The following is a 10,000-nucleotide window of genomic DNA, read 5'->3' as shown; positions in this document are numbered from 1 at the left end:
GATACATCACATAATCTATGAAAAAAAAAGGAGGATAACCAATGAGAGTCAGAAGCGAAGGATCATCATACCCTTTGCAGGTAACGTGTTGAGAAGTTACGATAGACCTCGCCATTACTTACGATACTGTTACGTCGGTCATGGCAATAATGTAGTGTTAAGTTACGACACCCCTGACGTTGATGACGATAGTGCTGCGTCAGATATTACCTCACTTTAAAGGTCTTTCGGTAAAGATTCTTAAGAGGGATTTTCGTCTCTGCTGCCAAGTGTGTGTACAGGTGGCAGCCAACCACCGCAATCAATGTTGTGATATAGATAGATAGATAGGCAGATAGATAGATAGATAGATAGATATAGATACGTAGAAATATGGCAAAACTCTTCCACATGTCACCAGTTCCTAGCATCTTCATTCCACAGGTCCTCTCCGTGGGTCACGTCTCCCGCACGTGACCCAGAGCCACGTCATGAGACGTCATTGACAACCATTAGGATGCATGACCACAGTCGTCAGCATGATCCGCCTGTCATGCAACTGGTCCATGAAGTCCACTTTCTTTCCACGGACGGACGGACGGACGGAGGGAGGGAGGGAGGTCTTAGTGTGGTCCGTGGCGTTCGTGGTCCGAGAGGCATCGAGGGGTGTGTTTGCTGGAGATGTGCTCTCCTCGCGTTAGTTGACTTCGGGCGGGCGGGTGGAAGAGATCTCAACGGTGGGGGAGCAGAGGTGGATGGGGAGAAGTTTGTGGGGAGAGGAGAGAGAGGGAGAGAGGGTGTGGGGGTGGTTTGAAGATAGCGGTGGTTATGGTGGTGGAGATGCTGTTGGTGTTGGCGTTGGGGATGTTGTTGTTGGTGGGGGGTGGAGAGGACCACCATGGTTCGTAAGTGGGAGGAGGAATTGGTGGTGAGGTGGTGAGGTAGGATGGGGGCATCATGGCCAGTCAAGTCTCTCCTGCTTCTATCTTTCCAGGATGCACCACCAGCAGCCTGCTGGAGTGAGCGGCCTTCGACTCATCCACTACCTCCTCCTCCTCCTCCTCCTCCTCCTCCTCCTCCGTCTCCTCCGCCTCCGCCTCCGCCTCCGCCTCCGCCTCCGCCTCCTTCTCCAGCAAGGTGAGGTAAACTCCTTAAAACGACGTCTTGTTTTTAGCTGCTGACGACCTGGGCTTCCTAAGATGGTTCCCAGCCGCGGCGAGACGGGGCCCCTGAGATAAATCCTCCGCAGCGAAAAGAACTGGAAAAGGCCGGAGTGTTTGGTGAATCCAGCGTGAGGGGATATAATGAAGGTGTAATTTACGCTCATAAATACCTGACCTCAAGCTAACACTCCATCAGCTGAACGGGGTTGGGTTGGCACTTTTCATATGCAAATCCAGCCACTTCGACCCTGGAGCAGGCGACTCCCGCCTCCCCGGCCTGACTGCCGAAGGCTCTTACCTGGAAGGTGGGAGATGAAGCGGTACGGGAGCGAGCTAAGTGTTGCGGCGTTTACTGGCAAATCCCTCGCGTGGCTTACTGAAGGATACCATCAAGACGCTTGGATATTGAAGCCACATCCTTTATTGATTATGCTGATCCCTTGTCCAGCCGTCCGACCTGTGCTTCCTACGATCACCGGCTGCGCCTCCTTCTGCGTCTGGCTAAAGTGGCTTGCGGTAAGAAGGTCCTCCTCCTGTGTTATACCGGACGCCGCGCGTCGCACCCACCACCAACCAAGATATACGCCACTTGCTTCTTTTTTTCTTTTTTTGCTGCTGCTGCTGCCTTCTGCAGATGGTTCCTCTGGTGTTTTGACTGACGCACTCGGCTACCGCTTCATTTCCATCTTCAAGCCAGTGACATGCGTCTCTTCTGCCAGCGGGATCCTCCTGTTGTACTGTCCTGACCCCATGATGAACCCTGTACATCACTGTCACATAGAAGCATTCTGTTCCATCTTACGGTGGCTCCTGCCTTCGTTTATTGGTCTATTGTCGAAGTCTGGTACTCGCTGCTTCGAGGTGAATGCATTTTCTTCTCCCTTCTTTCTTTCTTTCTTTCTTTCTTTCTTCTTCTTCCTTCTTCTTCTTCTTCTTCTTCTTCTTCTTCTTCTTTCTTCTTCTTCTTCTTCTTCTTCTTCTTCTTCTTCTTCTTTCTTCTTCTACTTCTTCTTCTTCTTCTTCTTCTTCTTCTTCTTCTTCTTCTTCTTCTTCTTCTTCTTCTTCTTCTTCTTCTTCTTCTTCTTCTTCTTCTTCTTCTTCTTCTTCTTCTTCTTCTTCTTCTTCTTCTTCTTCTTCTTCTTCCTTCTTTATCTTCTTCTTCATTCATCATTTGCAGGTGAGTCGTGTTTCTTACGGCCAGTGATCAATGGTGATGGGTGAGACAGTGAATACACAAAGATTAGCCAGAATCACTCGGCTGGGGTGGTGAGTGACAGGATTAATAATGTTGCGAGTATAATGTTAGAGAAGAGATACGATGGCGTTTGAGTCCAATAAATATGAGAAGATCCGAGATGTGATAGCGAGAGGAAGAAAGATGACGTAAAGAATACAGGGAGGGAGATAAAGATAGGAGAAATATGAGCCTAGTTGTGGTCACATTTGAAACGTACAAAAGGGAAATTTGGAAATGGATGTGAACAGAATTCGCGAAGCAAAGAAGTGACCTTACAAGGACCAGCATGAAACAGACATACATCTAAGATAATAATCATGAGGTATATCTCATATGACAAGAAGTAGTATGATATCATGATAACAAAAATAGATATGATGATAAGAATAACCAGAGCCTAAAAACATGACGTATGGAAGAGGTTACGGGACGAAAGGTTGTGAGAAATGAAGATGAGTGTAATTCAAAAGTTATAGAATATTGATAGGAGTAAGAAAACGTTAGAGAAAATAAAAATGAGGATGATAAAAAAAATTAGAGGGATAATATAGGGTGAAATTTATTGTTGTTGTTGCTATTATCATTATCATATTCATTATTATTATCATTATCATTATCATATTCATTATTATTATCATTATCATTATTATCATCATTACTATCATTATCATCATTATAATTATCATCATTATTATCATTGCTATTATCATCATTACCATTATGATCATTATTACTATTATCATTATCATTATTGCTATCTAATCTTGCCTATTTGGTATAAAAGCAAATTAGCTTCCTGCAATGACCGATTCCGTGGTGCACGTGCGTGTTGTGAGGTGGGGGGGGGGGGGGGGGGGGGTAAGACCAGATGCACGTCCGGGCGTGGTTACGCACGCGTCATCCACTGATGCAAATGTGGTGTCTGACGTTGAGCACATGAGAGCCCACACCACCGCCAGATTAGCAGTGTGGTGTGGGCCCGAGCCGAGGTCGTGGGTCGAGTTTAGGGTAGGTTGAAAGATGAGGAAGATGCCCATTTTTTTTTCCTCTTTGTTTTAGACGCATGTTTCAGCAGGTGGTTGTGAAGGGGAGAGAGAGAGAGAGAGAGAGAGAGAGAGAGAGAGAGAGAGAGAGAGAGAGAGAGAGAGAGAGAGAGATGGAAGAGGATCTATGACCTGTGGTGTGACAGTTAGCGTTCCTTGACCATGAAGCATTCACGGGCTGCCTAGCTTCGAGCGCATCGGTTCGAATCCTTGTTGCGGCGGCAGTCGGTCCACAGTCAACCCAGCTGTTCATTGAAATATTTGATATGAAGACAATAACTATCACACGGCATACAACGAGACTGAATAGATATCCTTTCTTATCTATCGTAGAGAGGAAATGAAATCCCAGTAGATAACGTTAGGGTATATATGAAAACATAAGACCCTTTGAAAGTAGCATATATATATATATATATATATATATATATATATATATATATATATATATATATATATATATATATATATATATATATCTTGGAAGGATCCCACTGTGTGACTGCTGTTGTCTGGCAATCTGGGGCAGATTTTCTACCACAATAATGAGTATACGACATTGTTGTGCAGGAGGAGAGAACAGAGGTGAACACACACACACACACACACACACACACACACACACACACACACACACACACACACACACACACACACACACACACACGCTACTCAAGAACCCGGACATAACTCAGAGAATGACATCAGACGATTATTTTGGTTAAGAATCCACAAAAGCAGAACTTAACAACTCCAGTGGTTTGTTTAATGCTGTTTTACGTAGTGGGGCGAGTGTTGTGGCGCCACACTGGTAAAGGAGGGTGGCTCCACAGTGGTAGAGGGGAGTGGGTTCACAGTGGTAGAGGGGAGTGGGTTCACAGTGGTAGAGGAGGTGGCACCACTGTGGTAGAGGGCAGTGGGTTCACAGCGGTAGAGGAGATGGTACCACAGTGGTAGAGGGTAGTGGGTTTACAGTGGTAGAGGAGATGGTACCACAATGGTAGAGAGAAGTGAGTTCACAGTGGTAGAGGAGATGGTACCACTGTGGTAGAGGGCAGTGGGTTCACAGCGGTAGAGGAGGTAACGCCACAGTGGTAGACGAGGTGGCTCCACAGTGGTAGAGCGGCTAGTGCCATACTAGTAGGTGAAGTGGAGTCACAGTGGCAAAGTGGTAAAAAAAATCATTGTCTCTTGCCTTAACTCCTTTACCCCTTACCTTCCACTCCCCCTTACCCTTGCCCATACCTACCCATCAACCCTCACGTGTCCACTAACTTCACCACTTACCCATAACTCTCCCCTCCCACCACATCACTTACACTCAACTCCCCCGTCCCATCTTTTTTTGCCCACATTCTACCCCTCCCCACCCCATCACTTACTCACGACTCTCCCCAACCCCATCACTTACTCACGACTCCTCCCAACCCCATCACTTACCCACAACTCCTCCCAACCCCATCACTTACTCATAACTCCTCCCTACCCCATCACTTACCCACGACTCTACCTACTCCACATGACTTGCCCTTCGTCTCTCCCCAAACGCCCATCACTTGCCTACATCTCTCCCCAACACTCCATCACTCTCTCATCAGCTCATCAACCACCCATTCCCCTGGCTCACGTGAAAGTGGTGTCAACACACAGGTTAGGTGGGTTGCAATCATGGTGATATATATATATATATATATATATATATATATATATATATATATATATATATATATATATATATATATATATATATATATATATATATATATATATATATATATATATTCCTGTCATCGCCAGTATACATATATGTACATCCCCCATATACATCCTAGGATACAATGATACAATGTAAGATACAGTAATACAATACAGCTCACCAACATTTATACGAATGAAACATCAGTTTTTCGTGGAGAGAATTGTGTTCTGTGTGTCACTTGAGTTCCGTGCAAGCCTAATTGTGTTGCGGACTGGAGCCATAAACTCCACGCGCTTTGCCGTGCAAGAGAATACACTGGAAAACCTTGGAAATATGCGGGGTTTACTTGTGTGTGTCTTTTTCAATTTTATCATTATTTTCGGCAAATGATTTTAAAGTGAAGTTATGGCCCTAAGTTTACTTAGATACTTAGATACATTTATAAGTGTAAGAGAGAAGTATATATATATATATATATATATATATATATATATATATATATATATATATATATATATATTGGTTCTCAGTGAATGTAGGTTTGCGGCAGGGGTGTGTGATGTCTCCATGGTTGTTTAATTTGTTTATGGATGGGGTTGTTAGGGAGGTAAATGCAAGAGTCTTGGAAAGAGGGGCAAGTATGAAGTCTGTTGGGGATGAGAGAGCTTGGGAAGTGAGTCAGTTGTTGTTCGCTGATGATACAGCGCTGGTGGCGGATTCATGTGAGAAACTGCAGAAGCTGGTGACGGAGTTTGGTAAAGTGTGTGGAAGAAGAAAGTTAAGAGTAAATGTGAATAAGAGCAAGGTTATTAGGTACAGTAGGGTTGAGGGTCAAGTCAATTGGGAGGTGAGTTTGAATGGTGAAAAACTGGAGGAAGTGAAGTGTTTTAGATATCTGGGAGTGGATCTGTCAGCGGATGGAACCATGGAAGCGGAAGTGGATCATAGGGTGGGGGAGGGGGCGAAAATTTTGGGAGCCTTGAAAAATGTGTGGAAGTCGAGAACATTATCCCGGAAAGCAAAAATGGGTATGTTTGAAGGAATAGTAGTTCCAACAATGTTGTATGGTTGCGAGGCGTGGGCTATGGATAGAGTTGTGCGCAGGAGGATGGATGTGCTGGAAATGAGATGTTTGAGGACAATGTGTGGTGTGAGGTGGTTTGATCGAGTAAGTAACGTAAGGGTAAGAGAGATGTGTGGAAATAAAAAGAGCGTGGTTGAGAGAGCAGAAGAGGGTGTTTTGAAATGGTTTGGGCACATGGAGAGAATGAGTGAGGAAAGATTGACCAAGAGGATATATGTGTCGGAGGTGGAGGGAACGAGGAGAAGAGGGAGACCAAATTGGAGGTGGAAAGATGGAGTGAAAAGGATTTTGTGTGATCGGGGCCTGAACATGCAGGAGGGTGAAAGGAGGGCAAGGAATAGAGTGAATTGGAGCGATGTGGTATACAGGGGTTGACGTGCTGTCAGTGGATTGAATCAAGGCATGTGAAGCGTCCGGGGTAAACCATGGAAAGCTGTGTAGGTATGTATATTTCCGTGTGTGGACGTGTGTATGTACATGTGTATGGGGGGGGGTTGGGCCATTTCTTTCGTCTGTTTCCTTGCGCTACCTCGCAAACGCGGGAGACAGCGACAAAGTATAAAAAAAAAAAAATATATATATATATATATATATATATATATATATATATATATATATATATATATATATATATATATACATATATATGTTTGTGTGTCTGTGTGTGTGTGTGTGTGTGTGTGTGTGTGTGTGTGTGTTGTCAGAAACACATCTATCGATGTAAATCTGTTTGGAGACAAATGTAGATAGATAATAAATCCACTAAAGATTATCTTTATCATCAGGTATTCATTCTATCTAAGAATTATCTTAATGACAGTAACAAGTCTTAGTTGCCATTGTGTAAATTATGTAAATGCCGAAACACAGTCGTTGGATCCTATTTACAAATGTCTTACATTTACGTGTCTTATTTTTTTTTTTTTTTTTTTGAACAGCTCCGGCAGTTTTCCTGCTTCCATGGTAATATCTGTCACCTTAGAAGGGCGACAGAACATCTGCTCAGCAGACGGACGGTAAGAGAAGGAGAAACAGCAAAAGCAATAGAAGTAGCGGCAGCAGATGCGCAAAGGCAGCAGAAGCTGCAGTGAGGTAGCTGCTTTTAAAACGAGATGTCAAAAAGCAGCTGTATAAAAAAAGAAATGCTGGTCACGCAACAGTGGAGCAGAAATGGTCGTACAACAGAGGAACACAGTCACAACACAGTCACAACACAAAGAGCAACACATCAGAACACAGTCACAACACAGTCACAACACAGTCACAACACAGTCACAACACAAAGAGCAACACATCAGAACACAGTCACAACACAGTCACAACACAAAGAGCAACACATCAGAACACAGTCACAACACAGTCACAACACAAACATCAACACAGTCACAACACAAACATCAACACAGTCACAACACAGTCACAACACAAACATCAACACAGTCACAACACAAACATCATCACAGTCACAACACAGTCACAACACAAACATCAACACAGTCACAACACAAACATCAACACAGTCACAACACAGTCACAACACAAACATCAACACAGTCACAACACAAACATCAACACAGTCACAACACAAACATCAACACAGTCACAACACAAACATCAACCCAGTCACAACACAAACATCAACACAGTCACAACACAGTCACAACACAGTCACAATACAACCAACAACACAAAGATAATCAAACAATAGCCACTCAGTCAAAACAAATAGCATCACAGTCAAACAAAAGCAAACACAAAAGTAATCAAAATACAAAGAATAATCCCAAACAAAGTCACTAAGAAACAACACAAAAAAACAAACAAACACACCACTGCAACACAATGACAATCACATCACAACATCACAAAAGCAAACCCATAAAAGCAGACATGGAAGAAAGAAAAAAAGCATAACAAAAGAAAAAAAAAGCATCACAAAAGCAAACCCATAAAAACAGACATGGAAGAAAGAAAAAAAGCATTACAAAAGAAAAAAAAGCATTACAAAAGAAAAAAAAGCATTACAAAAGCAAACTCACAGAAGCATTCATGGAAGAAAAAAGAAAAAAAAGCATTATAAAAGCAAACCCATAACACTAACAACAACAGAGCTGTTACGCGACGTCAAATCTTGGAAAGATGACTTCCAAAAAAAGAATATAAAAAAGAGACAGACACCCGAGGAAATCGTCACACGACACCAAGACAACAACAGCTGTTCGTCAACAGTAAAACAGCAGGAGCGCAGGACGCTGAAGCAGTCAAACACGTACTCTCTCACTTCAACAGTCGTAAAACAGCGACCAAAAATGCTGAACGGGTCGCAAAAACGGGAGGCATACAACAGCCGGCCGGAAAGCATGTGTCACACACACACACACACACACGTCACATAACAATAGCCATACGACACGTCACATAAGTCACATAACACTAGCCATACGAAACGTCACATAAGTCACATAACACTAGCCATACGACACGTCACATAAGTCACATAACAATAGCCATAAACACGTCACATAAGTCACATAACAATAGCCATACACGTCACATAAGTCACATAATAATAGCCATAAAACGCGTCACATAAGTCACATAATAGCCATACGACACGTCACATAAGTCACATAACACTAGCCATAAAACACGTCACACACGTCACATAACACTAGCCATAAGACACGTCACATAAGTCACATAACAATAGCCATACAACGCGTCACATAAGTCACATAACAATAGCCATAAAACGCGTCACATAAGTCACATAACAATAGCCATAAAACGCGTCACATAAGTCACATTACAATAGTCACAAAAAAGTGTCCTAGAAATCACATAAGTCACATAACAGTGGTGTCAAAACAACAGTTACATTAGTCACATAACACCAGTAACATTCGTCACACAAGTCACATAATAAAAGATAGTCACATAGGTAACATAATAACAGTCACATAGATCTCGCAACAGCGTTCATAAAACAATAGTGTCACAACGGTAGTCACACAGCAACAGTCACATATCAACCGTCACACATCATCAACCGTCACACAACATCAACCGTCACACATCATCAACCGTCACACATCATCAACCGTCACACACCATCAACCGTCACACAACATCACCGTCACACAACATCACCGTCACACAACATCAACCGTCACACATCATCAACCGTCACACAACATCACCGTCACACAACATCAACCGTCACACATCATCAACCGTCACACATCATCAACCGTCACACAACATCAACCGTCACACATCATCAACCGTCACACATCATCAATGGTCACACATCATCAACCGTCACACATCATCAACCGTCACACATCATCAACCGTCACACATCATCAACACTCAAGTAAGACAGTCACAACAAAACCCAACCAACATTACCCACACAACAGCAACACAAAAGTGACATTGAAAACATTCCTATATCAACATTCAGAACAACAGAAGCGGCTTACATGAAACACACAGGACCAACCAACACTAGAAACACAAACAACACAAGATCATTAAAACATATAACACTAAACACCAACTGCAACACAAGATGTCAGCAGAAATAACAGAAAAAACACCAACTGCAACACAAGAAGAACAGAAGAAACACCAGAACCAACAGGGAACACCAGCTGCAACACAACAAGAACAGAAGGAATAACAGAAAAAACACCAGCCGCAACACAAGATGAACAGAAGGAACACCAGAAGCAACAGTAACCTCAACGGCAACACTAAACAGTATGAAATACTACAAACCATCAACACAAA

Source organism: Panulirus ornatus, chromosome 56 (assembly GCF_036320965.1).
Source record: "Panulirus ornatus isolate Po-2019 chromosome 56, ASM3632096v1, whole genome shotgun sequence".
Classification (NCBI taxonomy): Eukaryota; Metazoa; Arthropoda; class Malacostraca; order Decapoda; family Palinuridae; genus Panulirus; species Panulirus ornatus.
Note: the sequence above shows the minus strand (reverse complement) of the source record.